We start from the raw sequence: 21,145 nt of genomic DNA on the forward strand, positions 1-21,145 counted from the left end.
GATAAAAACTTGTGTTTGGTCTTCCTAAATGCTGAACATCCCCTGTTCCTGTGAGCTTCAGAGACCCAACAGCCTCATCACTGTCTGCTGCTGCTTCTGGCTGAGTTTAAAGTTTAATTTTCTCCCTCTGATGGTGTTGCTGTTTCTTCCTTGGGAAATTTTGGAATACCTTTAGGTATCTTTGGATCTGCTCCTATGATAATTCTTTGAAGGCAAATATGGCTTTCAAACCATTGTTTAAAAGAACAGGAAGGTTCATTTTAAGTGTTTGATTTCCTAGTGAAGAGACTCAGCTTTGTTTTTAGAGCAGATCTATGGATCTGTGGGCAGACAAGATACGCTTGAGTTCCAGTTTACCAAGTTGGAGCAGAGCAGGTAAATCTTTGGTTCACATCTCTCACTCTTTTTTGCCTTTTTTTTTTTTTTTTAAGGAAACCTAATGAAGGTAATTGACATTTAGCAATCAGGTTTTAGGATCTTGACAGTTCTGCAATGTGGTTTCTGTCACTGCTCTGGGAAAGCAGCACTGAGGAGGAAATGGGAGCTATCATGTCGTGGGGATGAGTAACTGGCTCAGACAGAGCTTCCTTTGTGTCAGTGCTTGAAGTCACACTGCTGTCTTATTACAGCCTGTGGCTATTGCAATAAAAAGCAGGTGCAGGGGAGAAATAGGGGGAATGGGAAGGTTTTGAAAAATTCCACTTTTTTAATATATTAACACTCATTTTTTAAAAACTAACTGTAAGTCTTGGGATATGTTTGAATTCTTCAAATTTCAGTACAAAACCGACAAAATAGATTTTGTCTGCAGTGTAATAATTTACTTTATCAGCAATCTCAGCCTGAAGCAGATTTTTAGCAGTCACTCTTGGCTGTTTGTATCACTTTAATCCCACACAGGTAAATGTTGAGTTCTTAAAAAAATGTATCACTTGTCTTAAGTGCTTGTAGCTAAATATTTATGTTCTTTAACCAAATAATAAGAAACAATACCCAAGTTAAATGCTTGCCATATTCTACATCATAATTTGCTTTTGAAGAACAGTATTAAAACTAAGTACAGAGAACTGAAATGCATTCACCAATTCTCCCCGCTAATAATTTGGCCAAGTAAAAATCCTTCAGATGCTTGGCTTTCTGTGTTCAGCTTCTCATTCAATTCCTGTTTGCTGTTTGTTTTATTTAAGCTCCTTTATTTCCTTGCTGGGAAGGACTCAGCAGAACAGCCCTGGGAATTAATTACAGGCTCAGGAGTGGTGCCCCTCAGATGTCTGCACAGCTTCTCAGGCACCAGGGAAGTACAAAAGGTTCTTTTGCAGCATCTGCCCTGTCCTGCAGCAGAAAATTTCAGGTAGTTGTGTAAGTTGCTGTTGAGAGTCTGTAATTGCATTTTGCCTGGTTTGTAAATTAATTAATCAATTTGGAATTGATTAATTAATTTAAAATGAATTAAATTTAAAAAAATCTATTTAGGAGCAGCAGTCTGTGTATCCTCACAGAGAGCAATTCTAACTTCAGGCCAGTGAGCAGACCTGGCTGGGTTTGTTGTGACAGGTGACTGCTCCATTCCTGCAAAGCTGCTTTAGAGAATTGATCATCTCAGCCTTCCCTGCCTTCCCTGGGACAGCACCCTGGGTGCAGCAGGGCCAATAGGGGTGGTGGCAATTCTTTAGGGCCCTCTGACATTGATAAAGATCACTCAGCTTCTCAGCAGCAGCCCTAGGAAAGATTAAAATTAAGATTCAAACTCTCCAGGAGAGCTGGTTTGGGCAAGCATGGCTCAGCTGCTGTGGGTTTATTCCTGCAGGGTGTCATGACCGGGCTGTGGGGGCTGAGTTATCTCAGGCTGGCCAAAACCATCAAGGTGAGTTTTCCCAACGCCCCTGCTGTATCTCCATGCCTGTGTTTGCATTGCCATGCTCTGCTCTGCTGGGCTTTGGGAGCTCTCTGCAGGTGCAGCAGAATTTCCTGCAGCCCTGAGCACTCAGCTTGGGGACTCCCCATCCCTGGAGTGTCCAAGGCCAGGCTGGGCAGGGCTTGGAGCAACCTGGGATGGTGGGAGGTGTCCCTGCCCATGGCAGAGGATGGAATAGGATGAGATTTAAGGTCTCTTCCAGCCCAAACCATTCTGGGATCCTGTGCCAGGATGTCAGCTCTGGGCAGAGACACCAATGCATTTCTAAAATTCCTAAGCTTTCCTGTAGTAACTGGTGAACAAGCTTAAAATTAGTTAAATAATTATGAAACAAAAGGAATTGCCTGTGGCTTTAAATTGTCTCAGCTGAGCTTATGTGAAAAAATGTGTTAACCCTGTAAACTGAAAAATCAGGAGTTCCCTTCCCTGTGGGGTATTTAAACCTGTCTCATGCTGGGGAATACAGATGAGAAAGGCAGATATCAGCATATTTGAAATGACTGTACTTGCACCAGCCCTGGAATCAACTCTGCTTTCTATACAAGTAAAAACCTTGGATCTTTTTATTATTATTATTATTATTATTATTATTATTATTATTATTATTATTATTATTATTATTATTATTATTATTATTATTATTATTATTATTATCATCATCATCATCATCATTATTATTATTACTATGACTTCTTCTTCTTCTTCTTCTTTTTCTTCTTCTTCTTATTATTATTATACAATGCTAAAAATGTTTTGAATTGCACTAAGTTTTTCAGGGAAATAGTTTTTCATCTCATTTGCCTCTGGCACTGTTTTGAAAAGGAGTACTAACAAAAGTTTATTGCATGTACCTTGTTATCAATCTATATGAAAATGCTTCCATTCTCCCAGATTTTCCCTCTCTGGTACCACTTGTAAGATTTGTTTCTCTCTTGTATCAATGCCACCTCATTTATGTGCCTGGCATTCTGGAACTAATAGAAAGATCACAGTTAAGGTAAAAAAAAAAAAAAAAACAAACCAAAAAATCAAAGTAAGCCCTGTTTCCTTGTGCTTAAACATGTCCCACAGTCTTGACAGGTGTGAAAATTAGAGGTGTGTTGCCAATAGGTTAAATCATGGAATGGAGTGAAGATCACTGATTTTAATGTTGAAATAGTCTCAGCACTGCTTGGGAATAGCTGCTATATATCAATTACATACATAGTAGGAAGTTTGGAGACAACTGGTACTGCTAGAAATTCTGCCTGTCAAATTTGTCATAGTTTATTTAATTACAAGTATGAAGAAGAAACAACATGGTAGCTTTTCCCAGTCTCCCCCCCAAGGGCAGATGGGTATTAAAGCCAATTCAGTCTGTTTCCTGATTGCTCCAGGCTACAGAAAATTGTTCCCCAGGGAGGAGAAGTAAATCAGTTATGATCTTTAGTCTCTCAGAGGGAGATTAGAGCCACCACACTGGTGAAACAGCAGTAGGCTTCCTCTGTGTAACTGATTTCACCTTTAATCCTGCCATTGATTGAATATTGCTAAGAACACTGCCATGCATTTTAAGGTCAAACCCATGATGAACACCCCAGGGAAAGGAAGTTATTTACACAGAAAGGTAAAGACAAGCCTGGAGCTTTACTGTTTCAAAAAAGCAGTAAAACATCTCCTTTGGGGGAAAAAAAAAAAAAGAAATTATTCCAATTTCAGCCATCAACCTTGCCCACGTTTTTGTAGGGCTGCTTATCACAGTGGTATCTGATCATCTTCCAGGTAATGTGGAATAGTGAAGGCTTTTGTGGGCTTCACTGAATGTATCACTCATCTTTCTTTTCCAGGTAAGGGTTGTCCTTAATGTGAGGCTTTTACTCTTTATCTGTTGCTGTTAATTTTCCTCTTGGATTAAGTAGAGTTAGGACAAAAAGTGACATGAAAGTTGCAAGAGTGATTTTATGGCAGAAGGTGCTTTTACTGGGAGAAAAAAGGTTTTCTAAAACCTCCTGAATTTTCTGCTACTGCTGAACCTTCTCTCTTAGTCTGTCATTTCATTTTTCATATCACAGCATGGTTTTTTGTTTTTTTTTTTTTCCTTGAGCTATTATTTGTTTTTAATCAGTAAAAGAGGATTCTTCTGTCTCTGCTGGACTGGGAAGCACAAAATGTTCCTCACAGGAAAGCTTTGTGAGGTTGTATGCAAAACCTGTGTGCACAGAGCTGTGAGCATTACTGAGTACTGACCATGAAAAATGGGCACAGTGTCGTGATAGGGCTGCAGGTGAGATCTGCCACAGAGAGCTTCTCTCTTGATTTTATATTGCTGCTGGGAAACACTGATTGCTCATTGAGAGACTCATCTGCCTTTTAATGAGGATGCACCTACCCCTGGAAGGACATTGAGGGTAATTTCTTCTGCCCTGGCTGTTCAGGTAGGGCTTGTGGAGCTGCTTCTGTGACATGACACTTGATTAGGTCTGCAGATGTTAGTCTGCTGAGGATCTATAAAGATAAATCTCTTCCTTTTTCTCTGATTCTTTTGTGATTTCATATATCCAGCTGGAGCATGATTTGTTTCCAGTCCTTCACACTTGCAAAGAGCCTCCCTGGTTTTCCATCAGAGAGGTTTCCCTCTAGAGTGAGAACTTGTACTACATCTCATCATTATGAGTTCCTGTCTCTGGAATGCAGATCTGATCTCCTGGGTGATCTTGGACTCCTGTTCTATCCAAGTGTTCTTCTTACTTATACTGAACATTGTTGGGGGCAGAAATTTAGAGCCAGCTCTTAGAAGAACTTCAAAACTTTTGGGAATTCTGATAATGATATATTTAAGACCATACAAACCAGAGTGAGACCTAGAAATCCATGCAGGATAGGTACTTGGAGATAAATGACTGGACTGAACCAAAGTTGAGAAAACTTAAATTAAATGAGAGGCAGCCCTTTTTTCAAACTGCTTTATGTTTGGGACAAAATCCTGCCTTCTTCATGTGATCCCAGAATTTCTGAGGAGACTTTGGCTGGCTTAGGCCCCCCTGTGTCTGTTTGTTGCTCCCTGCCCAGGACCCATCCCACGTGATGCTGCTGGGTGCCAAATGTCCTTTATCTGCAGTTTGGGTCTGTGCCCTTTGCTGCCTCTTAATCCCAGCACTGTGGGAACCCTGTCAGGGAATTCTGGCTGTGGGACATGATTCCATCAGTGCCCACAGAGCTCCATGCTGAGCTCTGGCTGTGCCTCCCTGGTGGCTGCCCTGGGCAAGGAGGTGACCCAGCCACCTCCCCGTGGTGTCACCACACCAGGGCCTGGCCACAGCTGCAAACCAGCAGGTGCCTGGCAAATCTGGGGCTGCTCAGGACCTGCCACCTGTGGCATTCACATTCTCTGAAAAATTCCTTTGTCCAGGATTGTTCTCCTGGGAAGCTGAGAAACCTCAGAGAAAAAGGAAAACAATTCTGATCTCATTTGCTTCTCCTGTGTTGTGCTCACATGTGGAATGTGTTTGGAGATTGTTTACCCACAGGTGATTGTTTCATTGGATTCTGCTGGGAGTTGTTTTGATTCTTTGGCCAATCAGGGCCAAGCTGTGTTGGGGCTCTGGAAAGAGTCAGGAGTTTTCATTATTTTTTAGCATTCTGTAAGTATCCTTTCTGTATTCTTTAGTATAGTTTAGTATAGTGTTCTTTAATACAATATAGTATCATAAAATAATAAATTAGCCTTCTGAGAGCATGGAGTCAGATGCATCATTCCTCCCTTCATTGGGGCACCACACAAATACAACAGCCACCCCCACCTGGGCTGGTAGGGGAGGCTGAGGAGAGACTCCAGCCCATCTCCAGGGGCAGGGGCAGCAGCCATTTGGGGTGTCCCCAGCACCATCAGCACTGCAGGGCCTGCAGTGCCTCTGGGAAGGGCTGCAGAGAGGGGGCTGCTCTGCAGGTCAGAGCTTTTCCTGACCACAAACTGACCCCTGGGCTCAGGCTGACCTTCTCCTCTGAGGGCAAGGACAGCACCCAGCAAAGCTGGCCATGCTCTCAGGGGCTCTGGGTAGCACCCTGCAAAGCTGGCCATGCTCTCAGGAACTCTGGGTACCCAGCAAAGCTGGCCATGCTCTCAGGGACTCTGGGTACCCTGCAAAGCTGGCCATGCTCTCAGGGGCTCTGGGTAGCACCCAGCAAAGCTGGCCATGCTCTCAGGGACTGTGGGTAGCACCCAGCAAAGCTGGCCATGCTCTCAGGAACTCTGGGTAGCACCCAGCAAAGCTGGCCATGCTCTCAGGAACTCTGGGTACCCAGCAAAGCTGGCCATGCTCTCAGGGACTCTGGGTACCCAGCAAAGCTGGCCATGCTCTCAGGGGCTCTGGGTAGCACCCAGCAAAGCTGGCCATGCTCTCAGGGGCTCTGTGGGTAGCCCAGCAAAGCTGGCCATGCTCTCAGGGGCTCTGGGTACCCAGCAAAGCTGGCCATGCTCTCAGGGGCTCTGGGTACCCAGCAAAGCTGGCCATGCTCTCAGGGGCTCTGGGTACCCAGCAAAGCTGGCCATGCTCTCAGGGACTCTGGGTAGCAGGTCAAACCTGGCCCCTTCCTGCCCCTCACACAGGGATTTGCCTTTTAGATGGATTTTCCACCCTGTCCCCTTCTCCTGCCTGCTGCTGGGAGGAGGTTTAGGGCCAGGACTCCTGTTTGCATCCCAGGGCTCTCTGAGGGGCTGGGGGCAGCAGGCAGAGGTTGTGCCCTCCTTGGCAAGGAAGGGTCTGCAGAGTTGCACCATTTTTTGCAGCCCTCACTGTGGCAGGAGGGATTTCCTCTTCTTTTCTTGATATTTTCCTGGCTTCCTTCATGCTGGTTGCTATTCCCAAGCACTTCTCTGGCTTAGCCACAAGGTGCCATCAGCAGACACTGCTACACCAGTACTCGGGGGCTGGAGACAGAGAGAGAGAGCCAGGCAAGAACACCCTGATACTACAGAGAGGGAAAAGCTAATTAATAAAAACCATAAGCAGAAGGAGATCAAAACACAAAGGAAAACACACCAAGGACAGGCAGCTGCACCTCTGTGTCCCTTGCAGGTTTTTTGCTGCTGCACTACCAATCTCAGTTCAGATTTGGGATTTTTTGTTAAACTGGGTTCAATCCTTCTTGCCCCTAATGCCAGTGGCATCAAGCAGGGTCCCTGTGGCCCCGGTGCTGGCTGCTGGCAGAGCACAAACCACAGGGTGTGGCCCCTGCCTCCCAGGCTGACCATCTGATCCACGGCAATGAGCACATCAAGGGGAAATAATTGGAAAAGGGAGAGCAAGAATAGGCTTGGATACCATTTATTTGACTTCTTCAAATCCAGAAAAGCCATTCTCAACCTGCTTGGTCTGTTTGCTGGTAGGCAATTGGCCAATAGCACAAAATGTCTCTCCAGATCTTTCATGATTTGGTATCAATCCCACTGAGGAATGTGGTGTCTGGACCAAATTGCTCCCTGAAGCACCCTATGAACTTCAGGAATTGGAAATCCTTGGCTCAGTGAAAATAGATTTTTGCATAATATTTGATTTCCCTGGGTCAAAACAAAATAAAGACAAAATTACAACTGTCACTGCAAATCACGCCTTGTGCAAAAATGTGACATTTTGGTGCAATCCTGAAGAGCATCTTCCTGAATGTGAGAGAGAAAAGAGAATTTCCTGGTGAGATTTTGCAGTGCCCCTCTCAGGTGTCAGCTCCACACAGGCAGAGGTCTGGCAGGGCAGGTGACAGTGAATTTACAGAGCAGCTCTGGAAGGAACAGCAAACAGGAAGGGAAACCCAGGACCTACCTGAGATCCCAGCAGCAGCTCTGGTGGAGAAAGGTGTTGTTTACAGAGCAGGGCAAATTGAAGTCTTTTCAAGTGTGTGAAGCCTCTGCAGATTGTACAGTTGTTTTCTGACAGGCTGAATTTTGGAAATTGGGATGGAGGTCCTGGAAAAGCAGGTTATACTCCCTGGGGAAGGAGAGGACACAAAGATTTTCCCAACAGGAATTATTATAGTTCTGCTGGGAGCAAAAATTGGGTGGTAGGGGCTGATTGCCACTGGTCTGGAAAGGAACAGCCAGGACAGGAGTAGGTGAGAGTGGAAGAAGTGAGGAGGAGGATGAGGATGATTTTGGAGGAACTGCCGTGCCCAAAAGCACAGCACCAGTGCCAGAGCAAGGGGGTGGGTGGGAAAGCTTGGGAGGAATGTGGGGCAAGGAAGGTGAGGCATGTGCTGCCTTCCTGGATGTGAGGAACTTCTCCCTAATTGCATCTCCGAGTGCCTCTGACACAGCCTGGCTTGTTTGCCCAGTTTCCTTTTTGGCTCCTTTTACAAATTGACCCATTTGCTTCACTTTGTGTATTTTTAATTTTCCTTTGCAAAATAGCCACACTTTGGGCTCATTTGGTAAATTAATATTAGTGCTTCAATAAAGCTGCTATCAGTCCTTATTTTACACTAAATCTTTCCTACAAGTTTTTCTTTCTCCCTCCTCCTCTCTATGACTAATAGATATAATTTCAACAGTTTGACTAACTGCCGTGTTATAGAAAAGGCAGTAATTTATACTGATGTAATGGCTGTGATAAAAATCATTTGTGTGCTGATTTTATAAATTAGGTAGGAAATGTGAGTGCCTCTGAAAAATGAAGTGCTACCACATGAATTCCAGTGTTGTTAATGCTTCATACCTTTCTGCTTCATTAAACCAATTTCACGGGGAGATGAGTTAGAGGAGGAAGCTGTGCTGCTTAAGAGAGGCAACAATGGTTTATTGAAAGAAATGGGGATAAGATTAAATTAAGTGCTACTTGAGAAATATGGAAATACAAAAATATTCAAGCTTAGAGATGGTGAATTCAAAAATATGATAAGTTGGCTCTTTCATACCCAAAGAACTGTCTCATCATAATTGCATAGGCTGAATTCACAGGCTACTAATTAATATTGAAGAGTTTCTTGAACCACTCTTATAAATGAATCAGAGTGCCCTAGAACTAATTTATAACTATTTCCTTTTGGAAATCAAGACAACTTAAAATGCTGCTTTCTGTGCATTCCTATCTTAGCTGCTAAATCCTTTGAAATTATTTCTGCCGTATATCTTATATTTATTTATAATTTCACATATTCCATTTATCAGCTGAATTTAAAGGGAAGACTGAAAAAAAAAGGTGTAAGATTAAGAAGCCTTCAGGTCTGGTAAGATCCTTCTAATTTAGGATAGTGATCTGGAGCAGCCTAAAATAACTTTTCTGGCCACTTTTTGATCTGAATTTAGCTGCATTAAAACCAATGTGTTTCCGTTAGATTTATAGCAGAATTTTTTTTTTCTGATTGAAAATAAGTAATATTTTCAATATTATGTATTGTATATAGAATATGTACCTTAAGAAAGAATATGTTACTTAAGAAGAATATGTTTATGTCCACAGAAGGCCTTGGAGATCAGGTATGATCTACAACTCAGAGGCTAATTGATTTTTTACCACTTCCATAAAATAGCTGCAGCTATTTTATTCCCCCCCTGTCCCTTGAGGACGAGAAGTTTTCATTCTCAAACCACTAAACCCTATTTGTCCTGTGGATGGTGGAACATGTAAATACAAAGGGAGTCATTCATTAAATAAGAGGCTTATGCATACACAAGTTTTAAAAAATGCATAGTTTCAAAGCCCAACTGCGAGGCTGCCATTTTCCCCCAGCTCACAATGAGAACCCTGTGTACAAGTGACCCAAGTGCTGGGATTTGGGCCAGCTCCCAGATTAGCACAGAAAACACGTCCAGGCTCCATCCCCTCCTCCCCCTGATGCTAATGGGGGCTCAAACTGTGCCCATGGGGGGATCTCAGGGACAGCAGCACTGCCCTGCTTTCCCTCTGTGCTCTGGGGGTGCTGCCCACAGGATCTGCTTTGAAATAACTGGTGGTAGTTGAGACACAGACAATACAAAGCAGCTCTCCATTTGCCGGTTTCAAACTGGTTTCTTTACAGCATGCATGCTTTTTATACATTTTAACAAAACTCATCAGTTTACGCTTTACTCATTGGTCACTAGAAACAAACAAAGTGCTCATTGGAACAGGCAGTTGCAGGTTTCTCTTATTTATCCTTCTTTTTTTCTTGGTTTCTTTGTCAACTGTTGGAGTTCTGGATGCTGAGAATTTCAGGCTTTCTCTACAGACAGCCTCTGACTCCCAGGAGAGCACTGCATTTGACCTGAGGCTGTGGAAAAGGCTTCCACAATTGATTGATAGCACTAAGATTACAAGTGTGTAGTTGGTTAGAAGTGTGCAATATCACAAAGTAGAAAACTTAGAGTTTGGGCTTTTAGAATATAGTAATATATAATCAACAAGATGGAAGTTTTAGAGCAGAGGCAGGTTATTCTTCTTTACCTTCTTCTTCATTCTTCTTCATGACCTTGGTAGAAAATTCTTTCAGGGGTAAATGTGGATCCTCTTATCAAACACAGATCCTTTTATCAAACTTCTCTCTGGCTGACAGAAATTGCTGTAAAACCTCTTCCCCCATAACTCACCCCACAAAAGGGGATAATGTGCCAGGCAGCTCTGAGGCTGCATCCTGCCAAGTGCTCTCCATTCCCCAGCAGGAGGAACCAGCACTGAGGATGCTCAGCCCTTCCCTGGAGCAGCTCTGGGCTGTCACAGCACAGCTCAAGGCTCCTGCCAAGGGTCTGCCCACCAAAGTGCTGGGCACCATCCACTCCTGGTGCTGCTGGATGGCTCCAGTGGGGTCTGGCACTGGCCTGGGAGGTGTAATTCACCATTCAGCTCATCTGCAAGCACAGTGCACAGCACTCTTAGCACTCTCTTACTGCTCTTCCTCTCTTTCTTCAAAATCTGTGGAAGGAAGGAGGGAATAGGATAGCAATAAAAATGGATTTCCTGCCAGTGCAAAAATACTGAGAGTCCAAATCCTTTGGCACTGCACATAACAAAAAGTTATAATCTTGGAATTCGAAATGATGAGATTTTCTAAAAATAGCCATTTGCTTTTACCTTATAGAAATAGCATGTTTTGACAATTTTTTTCAGAAAAACAAAAGGAACCTGTATGTCCCCATTAGGATTTTTAGTATAGACATCAATTTCTAAGGAAAAAAGTGCTTTGAAGCAGCCATAATTGCACAGGATGCATATGGCTTATCTTTGAATGACTCATTCAGTGAGGTTCTCCCTCCTAACTGTACCAGAATAACATTTTTCATTATCCTATAGAGATACCAGGACATTTTCTCTGCACTTTGGTGAGTTTTCAGAGGTTTGACTATGGCATTCCTTTCTCTGTGTAAGGTTGTTCCTGCCCATTTGCAGCCAATCCTTCCTTACCCTGCCTGGATGCTGAGGATGGAGCCCAGACTGGTGTGGGTGTGGTGAGCTCCTGCCTGTGGCACTGGTGTCACTGCTGGTGGTTGTCACCCAGGCTGCCAGACATCAGCTCCTGGTCCCTCTGAGCAGTCATGGGAGCTCTGCTTGCTCCTGGCAGCCTGTCACAAGTCTGAGTTTATTTTTACAAATTCAATTTCTTTCTCTCTTTGATCACATATTTGATTTTCTCCTTCTTTCTCTTTTGAATAGTGTTTTTATCCCCTCTAAGTTTGTTTTCTTTTTTTGGTCTCTTATTTTTTTCCTTACTCTTTCCCTGCCCCTTTACTTTTTCATCTCTGTACTCTGCCTTTTATCCTGCCTAAGTGAATGCAGCTTGTTTTGAGTCCAGGAATAGAAATGCTTGCCACTTTCCCTTTGCTCTGCTCCAGGCATGTGTGTAAAGCAGCAGATAAATGTTGACAGCATTTTGTCTTTGTACAAGTTGGGCTTACTGCAGGCATTGAGTGCAAATTGCAGGATAAATTCACGTGCTGAATGCTGGAGAAGAATTACTTCAAAGATCTAATAATGGGCAACTGAAGCTGCCCACAGTTGCTAAAGCATTTAGCTTAGTGAGACACTTATAAAAGGTAAACATAAGCACAGAAAAGAGCTCTGTAGTTTGCCTGTATAGATTCTTGAACTCCATTCTTTTTTGTATCAATGTGCATTTTGAATCAGTTCATTAGAAGAGAATGAAAGATAGAGGTTGGTTTACAGTGGCCACAAGATTTTGGCACATCATGAGATATCTCACTCTTTTAAACACTGAGTTGTACAAGAAAATCTCATTTTTTCTACCCCAATTGTATTATTGCCCTGGTTGGTTTTAATTTGGAGGCTTTCTAGCCTCCACATGGAAGAACTGCATGCTTGCTTTTATTAGAAACTGCTTGTGCATCTTGGGACCAGCTTTGCTGTTTAAATTAGAAGTGTTATGGGTTTTGTTTCTATATTTTAGATAATCTGAATTAATTTTAGAGATGTCATGGTAATGGGTCACTATATCCAGAAGCAGAGCTTTGTAACAAAAGTGTGGAATTCCCTGGCTTGAAGCTCTTGACCTGCACAGTTTGGGTCAGTTTTCCACAAGTCTTGCTGCTGCTGCTTCCAAATTTCCTTCTCATTGAAACCATGGCCAGACAGGAGAAGGGTCTGAAATATTCTTTATCTTGTCATAAATTAGTTCTTCTCTGTCCTTCCCAGCTGCTCTCAGCTCTACCAAGTGAATAGTTTGTGCACAGGTGTGAGATTTAAATTCTCCTCTCTTATTCCCACTGTCACATCGATGATTTCCCACCCTCAGAACTGCTGGTGCCAACACCAGGGATTGATTTGTTTTGCACAGTGGAAATGGCAGGGCTTGGTATGCTCAGCCCATGGAAAATGTGGACACAATGAAATGCTTTACTGGCTCATCTCTAGGTGAGTCTCATGCACATCTCTTGCAGGGTTATGAAACCAAACTCTCCAGAGTGCAAAACAAAAGTCTGAATAGTTCTGTGGCCCTGCTCATCAGCTGGCCAAAAATCATCAGCTCATTGGGGCTGGATGCCTCATGCTGTACATGGCACTTTCTGGAATGTTTTATTCACTCACTGAGCATTTTGAGCCGTGGAAGTGACTCATGAGCACAAATCCCAGTACATTTAGCCTTTTTCACTTTAGGATGTGTGTTTCCAGAATCAATCATTAGTTGGATTTTCCTGTCAGAATAGCACCCTCCAAATGTGTAAACTTGGTGCCAGCATCAGAACAGACTGGTAGAAAATCCTGTCTGATATCAGAATGGGGAAAATACCAAATACCTTTATTTTCTATCCCCCACTGAGATGCAAGTTGAGACTTTTGAAAACAGCATTTAAACTTTTATATATTGTTTGATTTCATAGCCAAGACATCAGTCAGAAACTTTTGGGGGCTTTTAGTGCAGCTTTTCTCCTTTAATGAAGTTGAGCCTTGCTTGTTCACCACCAGCTTTAATTAGCTCCTCACCACCCCTGTGCTTACCAAGCTGATGATGCCACTGATAAAGTAGATATAAAATTTACTCACCAAAGTTTTTTACTCATTAAAGTCTAAGCATCAATCATTTTTAAACAGCAGTGACAATCCTTGGTTAGCAGAAATGTCAAGGAGTGGGTGGAACATTCAGAACAAGGAGCTATCATGATAGCTGGGATAGAATGGGAGGGAAAACATGATCACAGCAGGGATCAGTGATCAATGATCAATGATCAATACCATTTGCAGGCAGAAAGAGGCCCCCCATTGACTCCCCCAGCCATGGGCCTGGGGTTTTCATGCTTTCTTATCTGTTGACATCAATGTTTCTCTCACGTTATTGACCTGCAGGATGGTGCTGAGAGGAAATTCTGGAGCTGGCAATAAAGTGCACAGCTCCAGAAAGGTGAGAGGAGACATGAAACTGGGATCTCAGCAGTGAGGAGGAAGAGGTGAGTGAGCAGAGCTGCCCTGACAAGCAGAACAAAGCAGTGCCATAGGAAGCAGTGCTTCTCTTGAGGGGTTTTTTCAGGAGGTTGCTGCTCTTTGCCTGTAGAAGTCCTTTTACTGTTGTTGCATACTGCAAAAGTAATATTTCTTGATGTTCTTTGGGTAGAATGATAAGTGCTTGCCTAATTCTTGCATATAAATTGGAAGACTTTTTCCTCTGTTTCCAAGGTCAATATTTTTCTGCCACAGAACTTGTTCCTTTTATAGTGTATTAGGCACATATATTGTTTCTTGGCTGTTTCCCTAATGGAGATCTATCTTGAAGCAAAATTTGTATCTTTTCAAATCATGTGGTTTTTGAAACAGGTGTGTGGCTCCCAATCTTTCTTGTATGAGGTTCTTGTTATAGTTAATATGAGGGCCTATACAATCATGGTTGTTGCCATCAGTCTCATGAGTCTGGTTTGCCTCTGTGGCTGTGACTCAAACGTGTGTGTTTGCCTTTCTCTGAAGGTGCTGCTCTTATTTTCCCTAAATGTGCCATAGTAAAAAAAAAAACAACAAACAACATGACATGGAACAATGATGACTTGTCCTGCCTTTATCCCTGTGTTTCCTTTCTGCTAGGAGAAATGCTGCACTTGAAAGTCTTGTGGTTGATGACTTAACAGAGTTTGGCATCTTCTGGCACAGCTAAATATATTTTAATGCCAGGAAAACATTTCATAGAACAATGGGCCTTCAACCCTCTGTTGGAACATTAAAAAAAAGTGTTATAAGTTAATTTTAATATTCAGCTTCTCTGTCTGTTGTGGAACTATGACTCTCCTTCCCTCTTTAAGAATTTCTAAATCAAATTATGACCTACGTAGCCTATTATACAGACCTCATAAATGGAAATAGAGCCAAAATAGGCCATCAGGAAGGTGCTGCTATAATTAGTGCTCTTGCAGAGAAAGAGAGAAAAGTATTCTGAGGTTTCTTCTTCTTTCTATGGATAAGAAATATAATAATATATTGCCTGATGATAGCATGATTCCCATGCAAATGGCAGGGGCTGGTGGCTTATTTAACAGGCCTGGCCTGTAGCAAGCCTCCCTTCCCCGCTTCAGTTCAAAATTGATTATTTTAATACAGAATTCCTGAATGAAAGAGGTTCTTGGCCTTTTCCTGGGCTGTTGAATAATGTATGTGGGAGAAAGCAAATAGAAGCAGAGGGTCTCAGCTGCTGGAACAATGGGCTGAGCACAGAGCTGAGGGGGCACATTAGTTTATCATTGCCTTGTCAATCCTCATAGGCTGGGAATCGTGGGATAGCCTGGAAAGAAGCAGCTGCTGAACGTGTGGTAAACTGACCGGGGCACTTTGGAGAGACCACTGCATTTACACATCTGAAAACAAGATATTGATTTTCCCCACAAAGCTGGGCAGAAATAGCCATCCTGGAAAAAAAAAAAAATATATATATATCTGGATCGTGGCTCGTTTGCAAAGCCCTGGCGCTTTCCTGGCTGTGCCCAGGGCTGGGAGCTTCCTCGTGATGGGGCTTGCAAATCTAAAAATAGTCTCTGCATAAACTTTGCTTTTCCTCCTCGTTGATTGACTGCCCTCCTAATCCTTTTAGTGATTCAGTACAAGTAAAATGTAAATGCAAGCGAGCTTTGTGAATGTTCACAAAAATATTTTCCCTCGATTAGTGGATTTCTCTTCTTTTTTTTTTTAATTTTTAAAGTTACATATTCCCTTTTGTGGAAGCATTTGATTGATCTTGAAGATGCCTTTGTGTGATATGCCTGATATCACAGCTCTGCCCTTTCTAGTGGAAGTGGGATTCACTTCTGAGAACCAGTTTGGGTTTAGGACACATCCTCAGGCACAAGAGTTTCTTTCAGAAGTGACAAAAATAAGAAAGTGAAGCAATGCTTGACACGGGCAGAGTGGGATGATTAATCGCTTTAAACGAGGAAAGGTTTAAGGCAGAGATGAGCACACATTTCCTGGTGATTAATATTCAGTAAGATGCTGATGTCTTGCTCTAGGCCCAGCTATCAGGATGCTTTTATGTGGCTTTATTGCCACATGTTGATGATGATTACTTTAGCTATCAGAAATCCTGTTTATGACTCAGGATTTTCTCTGCTGGGTGCATACAAGAACATGCTCACAGTGTGAATCACAACAGGTTAAGAAGTTTCAAGTGAAAATAAGTGGCCTGTCAGAGGGGACACATTTTTTGTCTGTGTAGGTCTAATTGTGGATCCAGATTCTCCACAGGGGTCATGAGCTGGTTTGTCCTCATCTCTGCAGCTTGAAGGACACAGCAAACGTGAAAAACTCTGGGGTTTATCAGCTGCTCTTATGATTCTGTCTGTCAAAAAGCAGCTGCCTCATCACTCAGCTGGTGTAAACATTGCATTTTAGCAAATGTTGTAAAAGAAATGAATATTTTGATATGGGATATCGTCCATAGGCAAAAGGAGTCCCAAAAGCAGGACAAAAGGAAGGCATGAATTTGTGCAGGGAATTTCCAGATTGTTACAAGGTTTTCCATCTGCACAGATATAGGAAATCAGGATCCTCATTGCCTTCTGGTCTGATATTGTGATGAGAGCAAGAGAAGAACTAGAACAGGATAAAAAGGTTTTTCTGCACCTTTTTAAAGTCAAGGAGTGTTTAACACCTTTAGTGTGGTTGGATTCCTCTATCAGTGAGCTGTATCACAAAATATGATCACTTCAAATCAGGGTTCTAAGTCTGCATCTGATAAATGAATAAATGCTCAGTTTTCCTGGTGCTCAGAGAAGCCAGATCCTCCTGCTGATTGTAATGAGAACTCAGTGATTTTAAAAACAGTTAATTTCATTCAGATCTGGACTCAGCACTCTGGGTATAGGCAAGTATTATCTTAATTCATTATTTCTGAGTAGGGAATCAAGGCAGATTTTGCTCTCAGATGTGATCAAGCTTAACCTATTAGGAATTCACAGATTGCGCTGTGTGGTTTCCTGACATCTCTGGGCTCTGGTTTGAGCTGGTCCCTGTGAATACCCTCCCAGCAATAACCACATCCAGAAAATGTGAGAGGAGACACTTAAATTCTGTGGTGAGAATCTCCTGACTAAGCAGCAAGGAGAAAAGGCTGAATGACATCAGCCAAAGACCAAATCTATCATTTACTGGAACTCCACATTCTATTTGCTTCAGAGATCTTCTTTTGAACAATAACAAGCTCAAAGTGCCTGATCTTTCATCCCTTTCCCTGTGACTTCAATTTTGCACTGGGTGAGCCAGAAAGGATCCTCTTAAACTGAAACAGAGGAAGGGTTGTTTCTCCTATACATTAATATAATCCTACAAAATTTACTTGAATTAATTGCACAGGCAGGAAGCAGTAACAGAACAAGATGAAATCTTGATCAAAAAGCTGCAGTTTCAGTGTCCTTCCTTGGTGAAACAAATGCCAATAATTTATAAGTCAAGAAAGCATTGGTGGAGTTTTACTGAGCACTTTTAAGACCAGCCACAGACTCTAGATTCATTAAAATCCATTAAAATTCATGACTTATAGAGTGATGTGCCTGTCAGCTTGGCTCAGTTTCCATTCTGGTGGCACAATCATGCCACTTATCCATGGGATAATCTCAGCAACATGTCCCAGGTTATATCTATTTGAATGCCTTAAATTCAAAGCAAGAACTACCCTAGAAGTGAGTATAATGAGGGAATATACAAATATAGGCAAGTGGGGTTGTAGATCCCAGACAAACCTAAAAAATCCCAGTGGAAATGATGAGCTACAACACCCTCAAATAAAAAGCCCTTGCAGAATTCCTTGTAGATGCCACCTTACTCCTCTCCCAGCTGGACAAGCCCTTGGTTCCTCTCCTGCCCTCCCTCCCTGGCCATGCCAAACCCTGCTGTGCTGGCTGTGCTACCCCACAATCTCCTTTCCCCTCTTCCCACTGCAGCTCAGGGAATTTTGTGCCTCCTTTTCCGCCAGCCTGGCCCTGGATTGCCAAGCTCCTGCAGCACCCCTTGCTCCTGGCTGCTCCCATCAGAGCCCAGCACCTTCCCCTGTGACCAGCAATGTCCTTTCCTTGTTTTGGTTCCCATTTCCCCTGTCCCAGTTTACAAAGCACTCTGCAAAGTTAAACATCAATCTGCCCTCAGCTCCCAGCCCCAGAAAAGTGCCACCCTGCTCTGAGTCCTGCCTTGCTAACAAGGCCTCTATTACAAGAAGAATAGCAATATTAAAGTAATTTTCCCAAAACATTTTCTTCTGTGCCTGTGTGGTGTGGGGGAGAAGCAAGAAGGAATACCTGCATTTTCTTCCAGAGTAAATGCTTTTCAAATTACTCATTCTGCACAGCAGCTAAATGCCTTTCATATTCCCCTAAAATTTCCTGTTAAAATAGAGGCTGATGGGTATTCTTCCATTTCAAAAGATTTTTGAAATATATGAAAAGTTTTGTTAGAGAATAATTAGTCTTGCTTTGTTTCCACTGATGTTACAAAAACATTTAGCTATTTTCCCAGAACAAGGATGCTTCATAGAATAAAGTTTTAGAAAATGTAATCCATGTGTTTTGTTTCAGACGACAGAAATAAGATTAATCAGAGCTATCTGTAGTGTAAAAGTAGTTAAATTTAACTTTAAACAGTGAGGGAGTACAGAAAGACTTTTAATGTGCTCATTCCTTCTTGCCCACAGTGTTTTGCACTGGATGCAGTCTTTCACATCAATTTTTTTAATAAAACTGGCTCAAGACATCCTGTCTTTGAAACTGTTGGTGAAAGTGCAGGGAGTGAAACATTTGATTGGGAATCTGAGTTGAGCATCCTTTTCTTTTATTTGTGTCAAATTTGTTGCTTCTGTGCCCTTCCTGCTGCGTTCACCTGCAGGTAGAGGAACCCTGGGGCCTTGTGCTCCTCCTCTCCCTGGGTCCTGGCTCTAAACCAGTGATCTCCTTCACCTGGGTCCCTTTGTCTGCTCACAGATAAGGCTTGGTCAGAAGTTAAACTTCTCTCTTCCAACTGGCTCACTGTGGTTTATCACCTTTTATTGTTCAGAGAATTGTCCCAAGTGAGTGCAATGTCACAGAGCAGCCTTTGCTACCAGAGTGCCTCTTGGCTGGTTGTTTTTAGCCCACTGCATTTTCTTGGTTGGTTCTTTTCAGTCCACTGCATTTTCTTACTGTTCCACCATGAGTTCATTTGCCAGCTGGTGATTTCCACTCCACCTCTCTTCCCTGGAGAAGTTTCTTTCCCTTGCTGGCAGCTGCAGGATGCTGGCTGTGGAAACAGGACTGTCTTCCACTCCTGGAAAGGTCACCTCACACTGGGAGGGTGAGGAGGGGCATTTGTGAGTGCTGTCCCTCTGCATTCAGAGCTGTAAATGTGTCACTTTTCCCTCAGACTGAAAATGGAGCTGGTGAAATAGAAATCCAGTTTAATGTCATCTGATGGAGCAGGATCTGCATTACTCTGGGATATCTGCCAATGCATCTTGTTGCCACACCTGAGGGCTTCATCTCAACAAGGCATTCATCAAATTCACCAATTCTTTTCATGCAGGATCAAGTATCTCCAGATGTGGCCGAGCAGTGGCTGCAGGTCCTCTCTGCACTCAGACAGGCCCACAGGGAAGAGGCTCCTTGACCTCACCTGTGGGGTGGGAGTTAAGAAATACAAACCATTTCCAGGTAATCTGGAAATTCCTCTGTTACATTCTGCACTTTTTGCTATTTTCCTGTGTGAGCCAGGCTGAAATCAAAGGCAGCTGCAGTTGAAGGTAATCAGGGGTAACTTTCTGTCAAACCTTGCTGCAGGATGTACAGCCAGAAATCAGCCTGTTCTCCGCAACCCCAGCCCTGCCACACTGTCAGGGACAAACACACCACTGGAAGTACTCACTGCAGCTTTTCCTTCATAGGGAAGGCAAACAACCTCTCTGATGGGTGAGACCTTTATACAGGTGCCCATACAAAAGTGTGGGATTCACATTCTCTGAACCTGAGAGAAGCAGAGAAAAGAACGATCAGAACAATTCTTATCTCATTTGCTGCTGCTGTGTTGTGCCAAAGCAGAATGCAATATGGAGATTGTTTACCCACAGTGATGGGGTTTTGTTTCCTTGGCCTGTCAGGGCCAAGTGTGTGTGCAGACTGTGGGTCAGCAGACAGACACAAGATTTGTTCAGTCAGTTGAGTGCTTGTGCAGTTTCAGTTTAGATGTAGTGTAATATAATATAGAATAATATAGTGTAATAAAGTAATTAATGAACCTTCCAATATCAATGGAGTCTTCCTCATAATTTTTTCCTGCACACTGGGTGCCCTGCTTTACAATCCAAAATTTCACAGCAGCTGATCTATTTAGTGAGATGACATCCCCCCCCAAATAATGCTGCAGAGGCTGTGGGTGTGCAAAGTTGTCTGTGGTTATTTGGCCAGTGAAAATGTATTTATGTGCTTGGCAGATGTTTAATGTCATCTGTCTTCAGATAAATCTGAACATCAGTAAGAGAAGATTCAGGCAGGAACATTGTCTTCCTCCATTCTCCAAAGATCTTCAGAGGTTTTGAAGGTCTGTTTGACTTTGCTTAGTTTAAGGTTCTAATGAGGAGTGACTTTTTCTATCTCCACAGCATCAGGAAACTCCTGTCCCTTGTGGTGGACAGGGATCTAAATCAGAAAGTTCATCTGGAGGCTCAGCCCTGCTCTGGTGCTGGTGCCACTCACAGGTAAGATCTGCAGGAGAGCAGAACTCTCCAGGTAACCCTTTCATAATTTTATTCTGCACAATCCAGGGGCTGCAGAACCATTTCTGATGTCCCTGGGGAGAGTGAGCCTCCTGCTCTGCTGCTGCAGCACAGACCTGAACGTGCTCAGTGTGGGGAGCCCAGAATGGGACTGTGTGCTCTGGCCCAAAAGAGTATTTATTAATGCATTAATGTGCATTAAAATAGTAATGCATCTCAACTTCTCCTGGTCAAAATGTATAGTCTGATATGGCACTATAAGAGGAGAGGTGAAAGGAAAACTCAGTCCCCATGAGGGAAAGAATTTTTACATTGACAAAGCAAAGAAAATCTCAAGAACACAAATGTTTCATATTGTTTATTGCTTCACTGATTGCTAAACCATGGAAAGAAAATTCCTGACCATTTTCTTAGAGGTCACTCCAGTTTCCCCAGTTAAGTTTTAGATTGCCTAAAATGCTAACATTTTCAATTTAATCCCTGAAATAAATACAGAGTGAAAATATTCAATTAATGGGGAAAAAAAGAGTTTAAAGCAAATTGTGGGCAACTTCTATGTAAGCTCATCTTCTGAAGGATCTCTTTATCCCAGATCTCCCTTACATTTTTTAAACTCACAGCCTAGAGCATATT

At 42.8% G+C, this 21,145-nt stretch overlaps 1 long non-coding RNA gene across 1 annotated transcript in view; it reads left to right on the forward strand.

The window, feature by feature from the left end:
• Positions 1–254: 254 nt before the first annotated feature.
• LOC118698737 (uncharacterized) overlaps positions 255–21,145 on the forward strand; it is a 35,057-nt gene continuing 14,166 nt past the window's right edge. The window contains exons 1-4 of the long non-coding RNA XR_008508622.1: positions 255–375; positions 1,188–1,351; positions 1,808–1,864; positions 20,399–20,494. This is a non-coding gene — a long non-coding RNA (uncharacterized LOC118698737). The remainder of the gene's footprint in view (positions 376–1,187; positions 1,352–1,807; positions 1,865–20,398; positions 20,495–21,145) is intronic.

The sequence above is a fragment of the Molothrus ater genome, chromosome 14 (genome assembly GCF_012460135.2).
Source record: "Molothrus ater isolate BHLD 08-10-18 breed brown headed cowbird chromosome 14, BPBGC_Mater_1.1, whole genome shotgun sequence".
Lineage (NCBI taxonomy): Eukaryota > Metazoa > Chordata > Aves > Passeriformes > Icteridae > Molothrus > Molothrus ater.